Below are 20,729 nucleotides of genomic sequence, written 5' to 3'. Positions count from 1 at the left end.
TTCCTAGACGTTTCCCAGGGCTCGCTGGTAGGCGAACACAATCCCTATTCTCTGAGGTCAAACTTCCTGCACTTAAGCTTGAGTAACAGAGCTGAGGGGCACCGTAAATGCGCCACACTACGTTAGCCCAAACAAGGTGCCCAGCTCGGGTATGAGAAGAGAGGAGGCAAAGGGAGCTATGAAGCCAGAGCACTGGGTGCTGAACCGTGGGGCAAAGAACTGTGAGGTAACCTTAAAGAGAATACACCCCTGGCCCGCAAACCCGCCGGAGTCAGAAGCTGTTCTGCTTGGGCTTACACTGACTTTCTTTTTCCAGTCCTGCTCACCTCTGGGCCAGCAACAAGACCAAAGAGAAGTTGTAAGAGGAAGGAACCACCTGAGCCAAGAGCCCTGGGCAAAGAGCAAAAGAGCAATCCTTAAGCAACTCCAAGTCCGCGGAGATACACGGGCTGCTGCTAAATCCAGTCTCCTAGCTGGTTTGCAGCTAGTGCTCCCCACCCCACTGGGATCAGCCTCCTGCCCGGGACGGGAGCGCAGACCTCTATGTCTGCAGCTGCCTCTGGGCTCAGCTGGTGCTGCAGGGCATTGCATTGCTCCCGCCGCTCTGCGACAGGCAGGCGCGGGGTTCCTCTGGCTCCAGACCCCTGAGATCAAACACCCCGGGCCACTCCGAGTGGCCCTTTAGTGTAAGCCCAGCTCCACTGGCAGCTCGTCAAACCGGACGTGCTCAACCCTTCCCCAGCACCCGCTGCTCACACCTAACGGGGCAAAGGAGCTCACAGGAACGGCGCTCATACTGGGGGTGGCCTCCAGTTTGCCCCTGTGGCGGGTTCTGATCCTCGAGCACCCAACTCAGGGCAAGTCACCCTCTGAGCAGAGAACCAAAGCGTTAGCTGAGCCCACCGCACTTTGGAAGCCCAGCCCGGCTCCTGCCCCGGTTCCGAGCCCCCCAATCCTCAGCCAGGCTGAGCCGCAGCGCACACAGCGGCCCCACTTACCTGGAACGTCCGGGGCTGGAGAAGCGGCGGGACAAATGTGCAGCAGGGAGAGAGGAGGAGGGACCGAGGAGAAAGAGGAGGAGAGAGGAGGGAGAGGAGAACCACCTCCAGCACGCGTCGGGTTTGTTGTGGTTCGCCTCTCCCAGCAGGAGCCGCGACCCGCTGACCGCAGTGGCTGCGAGAGGGAGGCCGGTTGCTGCTCACCTCGGCCAGCCGGCTGATAGAAAACGGCCCGGAGAGGAAAATGCCGCTGCCGCTGCTTGACGGCTGCCCTATTTCTGCCGGCGGGCCCAGAACTGCGTGACGTCACCGTGCACAGGCCCCGCCCAATGGCTGACACCTGTACACTGTGCTGGAACCCGGGGGCTGTCCTGCGGCGGGATCAACAAGCAAGGCCGCCGATTCCTCCGCCTCCAAACCCTGTCCACTTGGAATAGTGCAACCCCTTAGAGAGGCATCGCCAAGAGGAGAGAGCTTAGAAAGAGCTTCTGGGCCAGGGGTTCTCCCAGGAGCCGAGCTGCACGCTGGCCCACTGGTCCGCAGACGTTTGCCCCTCTCTGGGGGCACTCTGTTCTGCTTACCTCCGGTCTGGGCTCAGTGGCTACCTCAACATCAGTGGGCATTGGTTACTGGGGCATAGTTGTCCTATGTTGTGTTGTGAAACACCGCCCTGAATCAAAAAACCGCAACAGAGCCTTAAGCCTCACCTCATTCCTCCCCCCTACCCGCTTTCTCGACACACACTATCACACATAGAAGGAAACTGAGTCGAAGAGAAGGGAAGGGACTGGCTCAAGACCCTGTGGTAAATAAATGGCTCAGCCAAAACTAGAATGCAGTTCTTCAAAAGTACTCCAATATCAGTACAACAATCCTGTATTTATTAAGCGCCTGTTTAGTGCAAACTCCACTAAAGTCCTCAGATGCCTTCCCGGGGTCTTGTGGTGACCCTAAATACCCAAGTCCTTACCGTAGCCTAGAGATGACCTTGATTTCCCTGCACCTTACAGTGACAGCTTAGAGATGACCCTGGATCCTCAAATGCCTTTCCATGTTCTGGGGGTGACCCTGGGTTCTGAAAGGCTATGTATCTCCCTCCCCCACGGCAAACTCTGAAAAACCTACCCAGCCAAAAAGGCTTGGAGTACAGGAGTACAGGAGGTGATGAATTTTTCTCCTATATTAACTCAAGAAAACAGTGGAAGGACTGCAGCCTTCGTCCTAGGATGAAAAATCCTTAGAAGTACTGAATTAACTGTGCTCAATCCTCTGCTGGGTGATGTGAACAGAGCTGGGATAATATTTCTTCACTGCTTTAGGAAGGCCCTCCTTAGGCCAGAAACACTTGTAAACATCTATAGGCTATGTAGAAGGGATTTCCTCACAAATACATACATTTTAGAAAATGTTCTTCCTTGCATACAATCCACACATAAACCCCTTTTATTCTGCTCTCATTCCCAATCTCCATTTTCCCTATTCCTAGTTCTACTGAACAATTAATCAATAAAAGATGTATTTGAGTAATACTCAGTTATAGTTGACCTGACAAACTTCCAGCCTGCAAGGATTCTTTTTTCTTTTCTTTCCTTTAAAAGTGTCACTTGAGCAATCATATTGATTAACAGTTCTGGGAGTAGGTAGAATTTGAACCCAAGTCTTCAGACTGCAAGCCCAGTATATATTCCACTGCTCCATATTTTGGTACTTAATGAGCATTTGTTGAATCAAACTAGACTGAATTTTAAATTGACAAGGATTCCAATAACTGTAATTTCAAAGTCTAGTGTTCTTTTCCACTACCGTGAGCTTTAATGGCCCCAAGGAAGAATACTGATTGAGACCACAAGACTGTGAAATGACCACACTTCAGATCTTCTGTTGAGGTCCCCTGAGGGATTCACCTGGAGTCTCCCACCTTCCAGATCTTGACCTTCCCATCTCCAAATTTAATTACCTGTCCCAAATAAGATTGCCTCAGGGCAGATTCTGTGCACCATCCAAGGTCATGATTAGCTAGTCTGACCAGCTATACCAGTTATTCCAATGGACATTTTCCCAAAGGTCTTCTGGGGACAGTATGCTGCTTCATTGTCTATCAGAGAGTAGTTTTGAGAGACATATTGATTAAGTGCTGTCTTTCAGTATCCCTCAAATTATAAAGCTCAGTCAGACTCCTTGGGTTTGCCCCATCTAGCAGTGGAGCCTCACCACTGGAGTACATCTCTCTTGCAGGAAAAACTGTGGGATAAGAAGGTATATCTGAAGATTGAAGACACTTAGCCAGATCTGAGAGAGGAAAAGGGAGGACAGGGTGAAGAGAAATAGAAAAAGGTACCTTTCGGTAGAAGTCAGGAGATTAGGTTCTCATAACTCTTCCACTGACCTACTGTGTGACTTGTGCAAATCTCTTCATTTCCCTGGTCCTCAGTTTCCCCATATGTAAAATGAGGGTCCTTTTCAGCTCTGACCTATACCACTCCACTCTCAGTGGTCAAATGGCATACAAAAACTGAGTAATCCTCTGTCTTTTGCTACAGTTTACTTTTCTAAGACTAATGACTAAGGACCAAGTGAAGACATTTTCTTCAGCTGTTTTTGAGGAAGATATTACAAATTCATATGTGAACAAGAAACAAGCCCTGAGTTGGCTAAAGAAGAGATGAGGATAAGAACTTAAGGAAAGAAAGGGAAGAGGATCTGTGAAAAAATAAAGATGCTGTGCACAGTTTTTATTATTGCTCCTGAATTTCTATTTAAGATCACATAGATGGGGTGAGATCCACGGGCTAAGCTGAGAGGCTAAGACTCAGTCACCACTATCAGGATCAGGTTTATCTGAAAAATCATTGGTTTTTAAGACTGTTTCCTACTTTTGATTTCCAGATTCAGTTTCAGTGATATTTTTAAAACCCTGCCTTTTATTTTTAAATCATTATTCAAGGTTATATTTACATCTAACCCTGAATAATGATTTCAAGTAAAATGAGGGGCCACAGAATGATAAAGGCCGGGAGACTATACTGTTCAAAAGGTGAGTGGGGATTAGCATTTAAAGATCATTTACCCCTTTCCAAGGAAAAGGTGGAAATGTAGTTGCTGAAAACCATATGTGGGAAATGTTTCTCTGAGGTAGTGTTAATGCCAGGAGTGGGATATTACCTGACTTTGATAGTCTGGAAGAGTGGAACTGAGAGTCAACTTGAAATGGAAAAAGATGAAGTAAAGATAATAAGTCTTTTTGAGGATTTATAGGATGCTAGTAGATGTTGAGACACTTAGAGGTGCACTACCTTTTTCTTCTCTGAACAGTTATTGGTTTACAGACATAACCCAAATTAGAAGTTGTATTAGGAATTGAACAATCTTCAGGTTTTTCTATAATTCCTTCTCAGAAGTCTGGAGCAAAACCTCTAAAGTCTTTGATTTCAAACCAATTTTAAGATTGAACTGAAAGACATCAAAGAGAAAATCAAAATGGAAAGTCAATGTTCTGAGTAATTCCTATAGGTAAGAAGCTGGTGGTACTCTCTAACTTAGAGGAAGACTTAAGAAGCCTTCAGGATGTGATTACACAACTTTGATTGATCCATTAGCACTAAATTTAGTCAGAAAACTGAGGTCTGGGGAATCATAGCATTGGAAGGGACCTTAGACATCATCCAGCCTAACCCATGAACCTTCTCTACAACAGACCCAGCAAGTGACCACCTAGTCTTTACTTGGAGACTTTTAGTAAGGAAGAAACCACTGCTTCATGGGGCCACCTGCTCTACCTTGAACAATTGTAATTGGTAGGAAGTTTGTCATTACTCCAATCCTACATTTGCCTTTTATTTTTTTTGCAATTTCCACTCATTTCTCCTAATTCTGCCTTCTGTGATTAAGCAGAACAAACCTATTCCCTCTTCCGCCACCCTTTCAAATACTGGAGTTGGCTTTCATGTTCCTTTTAAGTCTTATGTACAAGCAATAATAGTATGAATCAGAAAAAGTTACCTAGAAAAACAAGTTTCTAAGATAAAGTAAAAACAATATCCATCAACAATGCTGAAAAGAACAGCTAAAAAACTTTTATTGGTTCATCTTTCAGTTCTTTCCTCTAGCACCTAGCAGCAATAATTTAAAAACAACAGCAACAACAAACATTGACTAAAAGCCAGTTTTGGTCTTTTGGTTTCCCTCAATGCTGATCCTAACTTTTGGTTCAATTGGATGTGGAGTTTAGGATAGCTTAGAAGAAAGCTGAGTCCCCTACTGATCATTTTTGGTTTTCCACAACTCTCCTGCCCCTTTCTGGTACCAAGATCCATGGGGAACCTGGAAACATTGCCACCAGTGCATCAGTGTCCTTAGAGAACATTCATCTGGAGCACTCTCTCCTAAACTGGGTTCTATGGGTTTCAAGTCAGACTATGCTCTCAAATCTCTTTAAATCAGGAGATATTGTGAAATGCTGGAAGAAATGCAATAGGAACCTTTCCTGAAACCTCATGTAACTCAGTATTCTTCTTTCTGCCCAAGTAACATTTTGGTAAATCTTCCAACAGAGCAGTGCATCTTATTAGTATTTATAGTGCTCAAGTTTATGCTAAGTTAAAAAGATCTGTGAAGTGACAGAAGATTTGCTCCAAGTCTAATATTAACAGCAGATTTTTTTTGCACTCATTTAATCCTGTAGGCAAAGTCAAATCGCATTAGACAGGCAGCAAATTTTCTGTTTACACACCCAACACACTTATCTGAAATCATTATTTTAAGCTTTGATTTCTAAGGGGAGGGATATCCAATTTACAGATGGGGCATTCAAATGACTAGAAGTAACAGTATATAGTATAAGAGCACCAAACTTCACAATCAGGAGACAAGAATTCAAATCTGGATGCTGGGATTTACTAAATATGAAACTTTGGCCTAGTCATGTGATGTCTCTCAAAGCCTCAGTCTCCTCATCTGCAAAATGGAGATAAAAATCCTTGCATTTCTTATCTTATCAGGCTACTGTTGGGGAAGCATTCTGTACACCTTAAAGCATTATATAGATATGAAGCACTGTTTTGTGGTTTTTCAGAAGATAGCGACATTTTCCACAGATTAGGTGGTTAATACATGATTAATTAAAATATCAATGCCCTTAGACATTTCCCAAGGCCAAAGGAACATACAAGGGAATTTAATGAAATTAGTGTGCATTTGAAGTGATGAAAATCAGAAATTAGTTGTGAATAAAAATGAGAGGAATCAGTAATGAAATCCTTGGCCTAGATGATACACAAACAAAAGTTGCTTCAAATTCACTAGGGTCTGTGGTTTTAAATAAGCACCATAATCAGAATAGAAAAGGACTAATAAAAGGGGAGAAATTGAGGTCACCATAAGATCTGTGGTACAATGGCTCTGAAGTCAGAAATATCACCTCTGAGACCTTGGGCAAGTCACTTTCCTTGGGTTTCATTTTCCTCACCAGCAAAATGAGGAGGTTAGACTGGAAAGCCTCTGGTGTCCCTTTCAGCTCTATATTTATGATTCCATGAGTAAATGTGAGCAAGAAGAGATTTTTGAGGATTTGATAAGGTCAAACTTTGTTAGTAGTCAAGAACAAATGGGTGGAGATAGAGAGGGAAGGAATGGCAGGAGGGAAGACGAGATATAAATTTGAAATCAGAAGAGAGAAAAATGTGGAATTGACTTTCTTTTCTTCAAAGGAAAAAAATAACCCATCACCAATGTTTAATAAAACCATGTATTCAAACTAAGCTTCACATCAAATTGAAATGTTTAAATAATTTGTCAATCTGAAAAAGGTTGTAAGTACAGTATCAAGTCAAATCCATTGCCAGTTAAATATATGCATTCATACATTAACTAATATGTATCTGAGAACTCATATGTAATGCATAGACTATGACAGTGTTGACCTTTTCATTCTCCAATTTCAACAAACATTTATTAAGCACCTACTATGTGCAATGCTCTATGCTAGATCCTAGGAGAAATAAAAAGTTCAGAAAAAAGCATAATCATTGCTTTCATAGAGCTTATAGTCTAGTAGAGAGATAATACACAAATACATGGAAAATGTCTACATTAAAAGATATATGAGCTCGTTGGCGAAGGTACCATCACCACAGCCTCTTGGAGTCAGCAGTTCCTGCCTCTCCTCCTCCTGACTCACCACTTTTCACTCTCACCAAGGAATAAGTCAGTCAGGAAGCTGCTCTACTGGCATGGCATTCAAGGACGCCGGCAAGACGCTTGTAGAGCCTGAAGTGGCCATTCACTGGATCTGGATCACACTCACCAGCTGCAACATAAAGTCACTCGAGAAGGTGTATGCTGACCTGATTAGAGGAGCCAAACAAAAGAACTTGAAAGTGAAGGGACCTGTTCGACACTTTGATTACAACTAGAAAAACTCCTTGTGGTGAAGGTTCTAAGACTTGGGATCACTTCCAGATGAGAATCCATAAACGTCTTATTGATTTGCATAGTCCTTCTGAAATTGTGAAGCAGATCACTTCTATCAGCACTGAACCAGGTGTAGAAGTTGAAGTCACCATTGTAGATGCCTAATCAATCATCTCTTTTTTAATAAATTGATTGTAACTAAAAAAAAAAAAAGATATATGAAGGGGGCAAACAAAGTTCCCAGGAAGAGTCAATCTTACCCAAGGGAATCTTGGAAGACTTTATGGATGAGGTGGTGTTTGATCTGTTTACTAAAAGATGGGAAATATTTCAATAGATATGGGGGACAAGAGATTTCATAGCAGTATGGAGAAGAGGGTAAGAAAAGACAAGGAAGTGAGATAGTTCAGAACATATATGAATTATGGTGAAAAGTCTAGTTTGACTGGAATATAATGGATATGAGGGGAGACAGTAAGATGAGGGTGGAAAGGTAGAGTGGCACTAAACTTTAGATGGCCTTGAATGCCAGGCTAAAGGGTTTGAAGTTGATTTGGTAGACAAGGGGGAATCACAAAAGCATTTTGAGCAGAAGAACAAGTTGATTAAATTCCTGCTTGAAGATTACTCTGCCAATAGTGTAAAGGTTGGATTGGAAGAATAAAGTGGAGGTTTAGAAGGCCAAAGAGAAGGCTATTATAGTAGTTCAAGCAGTAATAATGAAGAACTACCTATACAAGGATGGCAGTAGGAATAGAAATATGGGGGGGGGTGTCTTGAAAGATACAATAACTAGTTGTTAAAGTACTGTCCTGTTTATTTAACTACTCTTACTAGAGGCTCTTAAAACATCAGAGGCATAGGGAATGGGTTTGTAATATCATTAGTATTGGGAACTCCCCGATCAAGAAATACCCTCAGATAGCACTCTAGATTGGTACCTTCTCTGCAAATTTTACCCTTAAAGAGTTGCCTAGAGACTGAGAAGTTGCTACTTGCTTTAGCTCACAAATCCTACATGTGTCAGAGGTAGTTCTTGAACACCAGTTCCTCTGGTTCTAAGACTGGCTGTTTATCTAAACTTGTCACTCTTCCTCTCCCAGAGCATCAAAAAAAAAAAAAAAAGGTTAAACATCAAACTCAAGTTCAATAACTAGCCTTCCTGAACAAAGTATAAACAAAAGAAGAATGTATTAACCACCATTATAATTTAATCATTTGTGTCAACACATCCATAAATGATTTAATATGCATATAGATACATATGTGATAAAATAATGGAATTTGATGCCCAGGGGCCCCACCTAATTGACTTAGTATTGTTTGAATTGGGTGAGAATGAGAAACTGACTAAGGACCTACTTAGGGATGATTGGATGGGAGGTCACACCTGGCCGGCCCTGAGTGACGTGTTGGTGTACTACTGACCACTCTCAGCCAACCAGCTTGAAGGACCTCCCCTTTGGGGGAGGGAGAGAGAAAGTAGGAAAGGGGAACACTCAATCTTGAAAGTGCTCTTTCCTTTTGGTGAGCTTCGGAGCATACTGGGGAGGGACTGCACAGCTCACTCTCATTGAAACTACAGACCCCAGGTGGTGAGTTTGTAGAAGTGAGGCCAGTTCTTCTAGTTAGCTGAGCTGGAAACAAGTTTGGGGTTTGAGTCAGTCTGCTAGAGGCAGGGAGCTTATTAGTTTTTTCTTCCCTCGTTCCCTTGTCCCTGGCTTTATTAACTTCATCTTTGTTGTAAATTTTGTTCTCATTAATAAAACCTGGTTTGTTTGTGGAAAAAAGGCTGTTAATCTCCTTTCTTATTAGCCTGAGAGAAATAACTTAAAATGGCAGTTTGGGAAGGGAGTAAACTTTGGATCTAGAGGTTTCTCATTATTTTCTGAACCCCAATATTACGGCGAGCCACACAATTAACTCTCCCCATAATAAATTTGGCCCTTACACATATGCATACAACATGAACAACCATATATCTAGAATCCAAGGCATCAGAAAACTCAAATGAATTACGAATATTTTCCCACAGTTCTATTAAGAACCTTGTTTACAGTAGGTACTTGATCACTTAATCAATGTGTATTAAATTGAATTGAGTTAAAGTTAACATTTGCAAAGACATTATCTATAGCTACGGTTTACTGATTTTTATCAAATCTTTGAAATCCAATAGGACAAAATGAAGACTAAAAGGCTTTCAAAAAAGATGGTTCTCAAGCACCTGTTATAATGATAAAAGATTCTGTGGCAAATGAGATCATGGAAGTAGTTCTGTTCAATGATCTATTCAGTATATTCAGTCATTCAAGTATGACATAAAACAGGGAGATATTCATCAATATCATGAAAATCATCTTTTACTGAGTCCAAATGGCAGAGAGAGTCTCTATCATTGGAGAGAGAGGTTCTTCACATCTATCTTTTTTATTGAAGACATTGTATACATTGCAAATCAGGAATGCTAAAACTAAAAGAGCTCCTCACAAAAATACTTAGCTTCCTCCTGGAAAAAAAATTCAGCCTCATCATTCATAGTGGGGGAAAAAAGTACGCAAAGCAAAAAATATTGCTCAGACTATTATATTCAGTTAGATGGGAGTTGAATTATTCTGAATATCTTGGACAAGTAAAATGGATAGACAATAAGCTGGGCCCAGAAATGAATAAACTATTGGACTAGGATGTGTTTGGTCATGGGGAGGTCATAAAAGATGAGGATTTTTTTTAAAGGAAAAAAAGTTGCTTCAAATTCACTAGTCTGTGGTTTTAAATCAGCACCATAATTAGACTAGAATATCCTGGAATATCCTTCTGCAAGGTTCACCTTCCCCTTTTCCCTTTGGTGAGCTCCTCCTACAACCTCCATTTTATGAAGGGGCTCAAGCCACCCTGTTTTCATTTCCCTCTCAGGCCCTACTCCTGACTTTCTGGACTTCCAAAGCATGCCACTGTACCTTCATTCTTCACCTCCTCTGTTCTCCCTCTTGAGAACAGAGACTTTCTATTGCTTGTATTTGTATTCCCAGAACTTAATACAGTAGTGGTAAGTGGTACATAGTAAGCACTCAATAAATGTTTCTTTCCTTCCTTAGAGTAATAAATTTCAATTGAGTGATGAGCTTCAGACGGCAGATTACAAGAGACTGATAAGTGAGTGGGAAAAGAGAAAATGGAAATATTAACTTTGCTTCTTCTAAAAGTTTACCCATGAAAGGGAGAAGAGATATAGAAAGATTTTTTAAGGGAATAGCCAGACCAAATAAAAATTTTAAGGATTGAGGCGACGTGGATATATTTGCAGAGAAGGAATAGATGCATAGGAACAAGTTTAAGATTAGAGACAGAGGGGATGATCAAAGTGGAAAACTCCTAGAGCAGAAGGCACAATAAGAGACAGGATCAGGAGCCCAAGTAGAGGGATTGGCCCTGGGAAGAAGGGATAACTTTTGCCAGGATTTTCAATGATCCCAAGTTGCCTTATACCATGAAACACCATAAAAAACTCCACATGTATCATTATAGTAATGATAAATGACTGTGAACCATGAAATACATAATTTAAGAAAAACAAATCTTCAAGGGAACTGATGGAAATGTAGTTAAAGATGCACATTCCTTCCCTTGGTCAGTACTAAATGTCTTTCAAACTTTGTAAGATGTTGGGAAACTTACCCTCTGCTGGCAGGATCCCTATTAATTCCAGGGTCTCCTCCATACTTTGATGAAGTTTCTGAGGAGAATGTTAGTGGATGATCTGTGTGTATGTGGCCAAATGTGTCCAATAAACTATTGCTTCAAAATGTGACTGGAATTCAAAATAGCAAAACTGAACTCAGCTCAATTTCTCGTCACAGCTTTCTCTGATATAGATCTCACATTCCGTCTAGCTATTCTTCACCAACTTTTACACAGAAATGGAACATCAGAGACCAGGCAAGTCTCTGTTCAAATCTTGAACCAAATATCATTATCAAGTGTAGAATTAAATCAGAGAAGTCAGTAGGTTACTAATGCAAGATCAAGATATTTAAGGCATGGCCTTAATCATTATGGTTGATGTCAAGAAGAGTTTGTTATTGGACTAAAGGAAATGTAGGGAATGTTCAGGATGACAGTTCATAGAAATATAATTTGAGGAAATTTGACATCATTTAGCCCGATCTCTTCATTTTATAGGTGAGGAGTCTGGGGTCTAAAGAAGTTAAACAACTTGTGTAGGTGACAAGGAACTGATTTGAACCCCAAATTGTCTGGCTTCACATCTAGTACTCTTTGGTCTCTCGCATATTTTCTCATGTTCAGTATTGGGGTTACATGCTACTCTTTTTGCTATTATTGCACAGAATTATAAATAGCCAGGATTTGATGGGAACTTTCAAGACATTTTTGTCAAACTTGGTCCTTTGATCTAAAGAAATACTAAGGCCAAGAGAAAGGAAGGATCTCATCCCAAGTATGTAGCAATTTAGTGGAAGTTCTGTGGTTAAATTTAGGTCTCTAGGTTGGTTCTCAGGACAGAGTTATCTCTATTAACAAAAAGTGTCATAAAATTAAATTGGTTTCCTCTTGGGAATCTCAAAAAAGCTTTGAAGGAAGGAACTTTACTGCTGAGGAATCCCCCTTTGAGTCAGAAAGAGGGAGGAGACAGGGCACTGAAAGGGCAAAAAACAAAAAAGGGCAGGTGGAGAATACCTAAGGCAAACTTTGCCTCCTTCCCAGTTTTCCAAGGACTGCCTTGCAATATGACCTTCTGCAATATGTTCTTGCTATAAACAAACTGAGAAACATGACTGATATCCTGGAAATACAGAGTATCATAGATATTCTTCAATGTATTTGGCCAGCAATGATAGTAAATCTCATATCTTGTTTATTGAAACCTTAGTGAAGGGAGTCTTCAGCTAGATGGCAACAATGGATACTGATCATAGTCAAGCAGACCTGAGTTCAAAGACACCCTTGGGGGCAGCTAGGTGACACAGTGTATAGAGCACCGGCCCTGGAGTCAGGAAGACCTGAATTCAAATCCGGCCTCAGACACTTGACACTTACTAGCTGTGTGAGCCTGGGCAAGTCACTTAACCCCATCACCCCCCCCAAAAAAAAAGACACCCTTGAACATTAGCTGGGTGACCTTGGGGAAGTCAGTTACCCTTTGACTGCCTCTGTAAATTTGAGATAATTGTGACATCTACCTCCCAGCATAGTTGTGAGGATCAAACATAAGATGCTTAGTATAGTGCCTAGAACTTAGCAGGCCCTTTAATAAATGCTTAGGGGCAGCTAGGTGGCACAGTGGATAGGGTGACATGTCTTGGAGTCAGGAAGACCTGATTTCAAATCCAGCCTCAGACACTTACTAGCTGTATGATCCTGCTCAAGTAACTTAACCCTGTTTGCCTCAGTTTCTTCATTTGTCAAGTGAGCTGGAGAAGGAAATGGCAAATAACTCCAGTATCTTTGCCAAGAAAACCCCATATGGGGTCACAAAGAGCCAGACACAATTGAAATAATTGAATAACAAATAAATACTAATTTCCTTCCTTATTTATTTCTTCCTTCCTTTCCTCCTTCCTGAAGTGGATAGAATGCTGAGTTCAGAATTGGAGAGGTCTAGATTAAAATTCTGCTTTAAACACTTAGTAGCTGCATGACTTTGGGCAAAGCATTTAATCTCTCTAGCATTCAATTTCCTCATATGTAAAATGATGACATTGGATTCAATGTCCTCTAAAATCCCTTCTAGCTCTAAGTCTATGATCCTATAAAGCCAGGGAGCATCCCAAAGGAGAGCAACCAGAATTGGTGAATTGCTTGTAAAAACTGAACATGGTTAGCCTGGAAAAGAAAAGGTTTGGAGGGACAAGATAACTATCTTCGAGTCTTTTAATGGCATCATATGGAAGAGGGATTATACTTGATCTGCTTAGCCACAGAAGGCAGAACTATGGGTGAAAGGGGAAGAGAGGTAAATTTCTCTTTGATATAAGGAATGACCTTTTAACAATTGGAGAGCTTGGAATGGGCTGCCTGTGCAGGTGGTGAGTTGCTGATTTTAAGAAATCCCAAATTAACTACAAATGACTTATGAAGGAAGATATAGCTTCCAGAGAAAGAACTGATAAATAGAAGTATGTATAGAATAATTTTACATGAGCGTGTGTGTGTGTGTGTGTGTGTGTGTGTGTGTGTGTGTGTGTAATGATAGCCATCTCTAGAGTGGAGAGAAAGAAGAAAAAGAAAAAAAGAGAAAGTTACATGATAACTTTATTATATATTTAAAAGGAATAGCAAGTTGTACATAATAAATTTGCAGTTTCATGTGCAATCATCTTTTTTATTCTACTATGTTAGGGAAATGCTTGTTTTATTTCATACATTAAAAATAAAATACAAGGGGCGGCTAGGTGGCACAGTGGATAAAGCATGGGCCCTGGATTCAGGAGTACCTGAGTTCAAATCCAGCCTCAGACACTTGACACTTAGGAGCTGTGTGACTCTGGGCAAGTCACTTAACCCTCATTGCCAGGCAAAAAAACCAAACAAAACCAAACAAAACAAAAAACATAATTTTTTTGTTTTGGTTTGGTTTGGGGTTTTTGGTGAGGCAATTGGGGTTAAGTGACTTGCCCAGGCTCACACAGCTAGTAAGTGTCAAGGGTCTGAGGCCAGATTTGAACTCAGGTCCTCCCCAATCCAGAGCCAGTGCTCTATCCACTGCGCCATCTAGCTTCCCCTAAAATACATAAATTTTTAAAAAAGAAATCTTTAAGCAGAGGCTGGTTATCACTTGTTAGAGATATTGTAAAAAGTACTTCTGTTCAAGTACTGTCTGCCTTAGTTGATATCTGAAGTCCTATCTAATTCTGAGATTCTGTGAATAAATGATCAGAAATATATGCTCCCCATATTTCACTGTATTGATCTCTTATGCCTTTCACCTTACTGTATATATTTTAGTGGTCTGCACACTCTCCTGGGCTCCCCTTTAACCTATACCAATTCCAGATGGTTGTTCATAAATAGGTAGCCTTGATGAAAAATCATAGGATAATCTCCTTAGATTTGGAAGGAAACTTAAAGTTCACCTAGTTCAATTTCCCCATTTTACAGATGGGGAAATTGAAGCCCAAAGAATTACCCTCTTGTACTAAGTACTAGAACTAGAATTTGAACCCAGGCCCTGTGCCTCCAAATCAGGTGCTTTTCTCATGGTTACCCTGAGATTTACTAATACTAATACTGAGATTCTCTGCCAGATTCATGATTTTCTCAGAGGCTTTTGATTGCCCAGAAATATTGGCAAAGTTGGGGATATAAGACTATGTGATCCAGGAATTGAAATGCCTTTCACAGATAGGAATGTTTTCATCCTTCATATCAGAAGGCATGCTGTGAAGCAAGGAGAGTCCTTCCAGGCTGGGGTGGGGAAAGGATCGGTGATCTAAGACTTAACTAACAGAAATGTCCCCAAAGAAAGGAGATTCCCATCTCTTCCTTCCTAAATGGGCAGAATGATTAAAGCACATATTAACATGACATTTTAAAACTAATAAAACACTTTTCTCACAGATATTCTCACCCCCATTTTACAGATGAGAAACCCTAAGCTTAGAAACTTTAAGTAAATCTGCCTATGTTCATATAGCAATATGTGTCAAGGGCCAGATTGGAATCCAGGTATCCCGATTTTATGCTAGCAAGATTTCTACCACATGAAGATGCCTTTCTTTGTAGAAGAAAACAAAAGAAAATGACTGCTCTGAAGCATTCCCCAGACAATCTTAATGATAATAATAATGATAAGTCCAATCATTCATTGAGCACCGTTACGTTTGGAATGAGGAATTAGGCAGTGCACTATCTTATTTTATCACACACCTTCCAAGTGTCTAATCCTTTTCATAAATGCTCTTATTAGATTTTCACAATACTCTGAAAGTTAGGCAGGGTGGAAATTCATCTTTTTTTCTAGAAAATATCTACTCTGTCCCTACTATATGCAGGATATTCTAGAAAGTACAAAGTAATTTTGAGAAAGTCCCCGACTTCATAGATCTTACACTTAATTCTAACCATGGAGAAAAGGATAAGGAGAACATGATGATGACAAAATGTCAGCAGGCATGGGAAGGCAAAATGAATACAGCCTTGGATCTGAGCCCCTTCTGACACAAATTTCCTATGACTTCTCTTCTTTTGCTACTGCTCAAAAGATGCCCAATAAGGGTAGGTGGTATGACTACTTATTGGAGGTAAAGACTTAGTAAATTAGTGGTGGTAAGTTTTTCAGCATTGCTGCATCTTGAATTTAGAGACTCACAAAGATATTAGTATTAACATAGTCCTTAATAAAGTCATAAATATATTGGTGATGAGATTTTCTTGGACTTTTAGATAGGCTTTAACCTAATCTCATCTAGTACTCAAAAATGCAAGGGGGTAAATGAATTAGTAGGTGGCTATCTGTTGTATATAGATAGGGATTCTATCTGCTGTAATAGAAACTCTGTCAAGACTTGAGTTTGAATCCATGGATATTTAATAGCTATGTGAATGACCATGATCAAGTCATGGAACCTCCCAGATTCAGTTTTCTCCAATGTCTACCTAATAGAATAGCTGTAATGCTAAAATGAGATCCTTTGTAAATTGCTTGGCAAACCTCAAAGAACAGTCAGGTATTATCATTCTAATAAGATTTTTTCTTTAAAGACTCAATAAGATAATGTAGATAATGAAGCTAAAATACTTACACTGGCAGTATTGTCCCATTATTTTCCTGCGCTTCAGGTAAAATAAAATTTATTTGATGTAGGACAGCTAAAATCCCAGGAGACTTTTTACCAGTCACATATACATAACAAAGGCAAGAATTTGAGAACCAAGATTGAAGTAGACAGTTCTACCTCCTAAAAATTCTGCCCAAAAGTTTTTGTTTTTACCTTTCCCCTTCTCATTTGCATTGAGAGACCCAAAGGATCTTATGGAGCAGACCCAGGAAGCCTTAGGCAATGTGCTTAAAGGGGACCCCGAAAATGATTTTTGAAGGATTTAAGACTTGCAATTAAGAATTGAAGGAAGTTAAAGGGGAATTTCTAACCTTAAATCAGAGATATGGAAAATGAGCTTCATAGACAAATTAAATGCCTCCTGTTCATCCTTTGTTTTTTGAAGAGGACCAATGACATCACCGGTTGATGTCTTGACTTGTGAGAGAATTGGATTTAAGTGAGGCAGAGTTGTGCAAAGTCATCAGTCTCACTCTCTCTTCCAAAGTCATTGAAGTCCAGTGGCAAGACAAAAGTCAGGATCTGACCAAGCTCTAAGTGCTCCACAGCACCTTCTTCAGCCACCTTCATGGAGCAAATTGTTTTCATCTGCACTTTCTGCCTGGCAAAAGGGATGTGTCTAAATGCTGGTAATCTCTACTTACTTAGAAGGCTGACTTTTATTTTCCGGAAGAGGTTGGCTTCCTGAAGCCCAGGCTTCTTCCCTCACACCTCTGGTAACTAAGGGATTCTTCTCCTTATGGAGAGAAAGCAGCCAAGGAGTATTCCCTAGGATGATTACTGAATGTATGAAAGGTGTGTGAAGTGGCTATCTCATTGAAAGAACTATAGTAATGCTTGACATAGTACAGCCCACTCCTTCCTTTATGGAAACTACAGGTGAAGCCCAAAGAGGAGTAGAAAGAAACTCCATAGCTTTATGCTTGGTGGAACAATGCCTTGAAGTGACAGTGATATAAACTAAGAAGCCCAGCAATCACCATAAGACTTCTATGGGTCAACCAGAAAAGATTATTAACCTGGCAGAGGCTATATTCCACCCACAGCTTGAGCATTATAACACCATCAGGTTGACAAACACAGTTAACTGAGAACTGACTCATCTAGTTTGGTTCCCAGGCCAATAAGCTGACAGGGGCTGACCCAATACTATCATTCTGGCTTATGATTATTTTGTAAAACCCCCAAACTCTTCCCTTCCTGAGATTCCCAAGCTATGCAAAAGAACCTATGTAATGAAACTGAGAAACTTACTGTTCCCAAAGGCAATCTTGTAGCTCTCTCTCTCTCTGTTTTAGTACCCCATATAAATCTTGTCCCCAGTTCCCTTTTTCAGGTATTCTGTGCTGGCTGTGTGGTATGTCAACAGGATGGAACCAGCCTCTAACCTGTGGATAGCTGGAGCCTAAGAGAGCAGACCAGAGACAGTAAGTCAGGAATTAGAGAGTTTTTATTTTCAAAGTGAGGAAAAGGGGTTGCAAGCAAAGAGGAGCTATAGGCACATGTGTGGAGGCCCCACCCCTAGTGGGGGGACCCAAGGCAGTGTGGGGAGATATCATTACTTAGACTAGTGGCTGCCCAGTGAACTGTAGCCCTGACAGTGATGGGTGACAGCAAGAATGCAACAAGTTTGATTCATTGAAGGACTTTCTGAGTTTGTCCTGTGCTTGTCCAGCTCAGAGAAGTCCTGGTGAATTATGTGATTTTGCCACAGGGTGAGATCATCCAGAGGGTGATTGTAAGGGACTGTTGTGTTGCCAAGATCAGGGCACAGCTTGTTTGCTGGGTCTTAGCTCTGAAAAACGGGGGGGTCTCCTAATATTTAGTCAGGTACCACAAGCTGCAGCTCCTCTGCCCCAATTAAAGACCTTAATTTTGTTACACTAATTGTTTTCATTAAATTTGAGCTTGATAAGGTGTTATTAAAATGAAGACATTAGCAGTGTCAGCCATGAGTTGCTCCTCCATATGTGAGCCCTGGCTGCTCATGTCCTCTAGCCCAGTGGTGTCAAATTCAAATAGAAATGGTCCCATTAAACCATACATAAGAAAACCACATTAATGTTATCTCTGTTCCATTGAATTTCTATTTGTCTTTCCCAATTAAATTTTATTCTGGTTCTGCTACTCAAAGACCATGTGTATGATACCTCTTCCCTATCTCCATGTGTCTCCTGCTATGTACCCTGATCATATCTATTTCCTTCATGCATGTCCATCCAACACATTTACTCCTAGGTACATTCTTCACATTAACGCTTGTGGTTTCCTGTAAATGTTCCTCAGGTGTATAGGGGAAGTCTTCTATTGTTACTTTTCTTTCTATGGTATTTCATTAAATGCCTTCGCTGTGAAGTAATTGTGTCTTCTGACTCACTAATAAAAGTAAAAACATTCAGTGGTGGTTCAAAAATTATGGTTTTGAATACTTGCATTCACAGAATTTCTAAAACCTGGGATAGTTTGTTTGAGTCTGTTAAGGGCTAAAATTCTAGCTAAACTGTCTAAAATATCTAATGAGTGATCGCCAATAAATTATAAGCTTTAGCAAGAGTTAGACTTTTAAGCATTTATTAAGGAGAATAAGAATTTGGTAAAGAGAGAGAGAAAGGCCTACATTCATCTATTAAAGGGAGAGCACATTTCTAGCTCCGCTCTCCACCAGAGTCCCCAGGAAAAGAGGAAGAGGCAGAACGCCTGGCTCCCCATTCCTTCTCCCACCAGCAAACGTCACTTCCTGATGCCAAAGAAAAGACTCCTGGTCTTGCCCTCAAAGACCTTCACTTCATGGCAGAACTTTCCTATAGTAAGTCTCCAGTAGGTGGCGTCATTCCAATCATTACAAGTCCATTTGTGAATGAAGGTGTTCCAATGATATAATTTTTATTTACTCTCAACTTTTAAAGAAAGCATCTAAGGACTTGTTTTAAAACTGTGATTTCTTTATTATCAGGTGCATGGATTTTTTCCTTCAAGCATGACCTCAGAGCATAATCATAAATTTTCTTTCTCAGTCTCACAAAATCAGGGGACAAAATAATGCCTTGTGTAGCATGTAAAAGGAACTCAGATCTTTAAAAAAAACTAGACATAGTCCTCTACTTATTCGGATTAAAATTAACATTCAGGTGCTCTTCTAATAATAAAGTAACAAGTGAATGAAGCAAAGCATGAGTAAAAAAACGCTTGAGATCATTACCCAAGGGGGAGCCCACAGTTATTACTACTATGCTATGTACCTTGCCCACATATATCTAGTTAAAGTGACACTTATTTCTGGCACATGAAAACAACCACACCAACTACATCCCTCTTCCTTTCCTTCCCACTGAGAACATGGTGCCTTTCTATGAGCAACTGCCACAGACAAGACAGGCAAGCCAGCCTAGCTGAAGCAGTAAGGCACTTTGAAAGAGAGACAGGAAGTAGCATGTGCTAAGTGAATCAAACCATCACCTTGCCTGCCACTGTCCTTCAGACCCTGATGGAGGCAGTCCAACCCAAGGTCCCTGGAAATAGCAGTGCCCCTCAGGCTATTGCCTGTGTTACCAGCTTAGTCCCCACACACATCATCAAGAGGAACAACCCTGATGATGAAATGTCAACAAGTGATGATGAAATGTCATTAATAGTTGGGCAAGTCCAAGAGCTGCAGAAATAGAAAGGTCCTCCATACAAGCATTCCTGTTTCCAGATCAGCATCTGGGAAACCAGCCTTTTTAGAGCTGAGATCTGGCAAAATCCTCTGCATCTCCTTGGCAGCCAACAAAGACCTTGTTGCTGTCAAATGTGTCGCCATGATGTTGGTTTATCCCTGGAAATGACATTAAAGAGGATTAATTATTATCTTCTTTGCACCTTAAAGACTACTGGGACTTCCCTTCTAAGGTTTGGAGCTGAAACTCCACAGATTAGATAGAGAGATAGATTGATAGATCAATAGATAATCATCTCCCCAATCAGACTGTGAGCTCCTTGACAGTAAGGACTATCATGTATTACTATCTGAATCATTAGTGTTTAACAAACTGCTTTGCACATGGTAACATTAATAAATGTTTTTTTCATTCATTTGTTCACTCATTAGTCACCAACCCAAGGGAAACAATAGTAGTATAGCAAGAGACTTTTGAAATATTAAAGAAGAGATTATCATGGTACTGGTTAAAAATGCAATGGTCGTTTATATTCATATAACTCAGATTGTATCATTCGCAACTCTTTCTTCCTGCCACACCCTATGACCAACCCCACAGCCCTGGTGCCTAGACACATCTTCTGAATATGAGATACTCCCAGCTATATATCAGTACTTAGCAAAATGTCTCAGAGCTCATCTCTGATTATAATGATGTATTCCTAGTTTGGCTAGGGAGTTCCCTAGTTTGAACAAGGGAGTGGAGTAAAGGAGAAAGGATTCTTTACATGGTAAGGGAATGGCTGGATTCATTTCACATCCATGGTCCCTTTTTTTCTTCATAATTTTCTACACTACTGCTTCCAATTTGATACTGTCTGGACCTGA

General features: G+C 40.7%; 1 protein-coding gene and 1 pseudogene across 2 annotated transcripts in view; one reads left to right on the top strand and one right to left on the bottom strand.

Annotated features, from left to right (window-relative positions):
- FSTL4 (follistatin like 4) overlaps positions 1–1,258 on the bottom strand; it is an 878,789-nt gene extending 877,531 nt beyond the window's left edge. For both annotated transcript variants that reach the window (XR_006355064.1, XM_043989744.1), the window contains exon 1: positions 999–1,258. The gene's annotated coding sequence lies outside the window, so the exon portion shown is untranslated. The remainder of the gene's footprint in view (positions 1–998) is intronic.
- A 5,967-nt stretch (positions 1,259–7,225) lies between these two features.
- LOC122739785 lies at positions 7,226–7,571 on the top strand (annotated as a pseudogene).
- The last annotated feature ends 13,158 nt before the right edge of the window (positions 7,572–20,729 follow it).

This window comes from Dromiciops gliroides, chromosome 2, assembly GCF_019393635.1.
Source record: "Dromiciops gliroides isolate mDroGli1 chromosome 2, mDroGli1.pri, whole genome shotgun sequence".
Classification (NCBI taxonomy): Eukaryota; Metazoa; Chordata; class Mammalia; order Microbiotheria; family Microbiotheriidae; genus Dromiciops; species Dromiciops gliroides.
The sequence above is the reverse complement of the archived record's forward strand: the minus strand, read 5'-3'. Positions and strand labels throughout refer to the sequence as shown.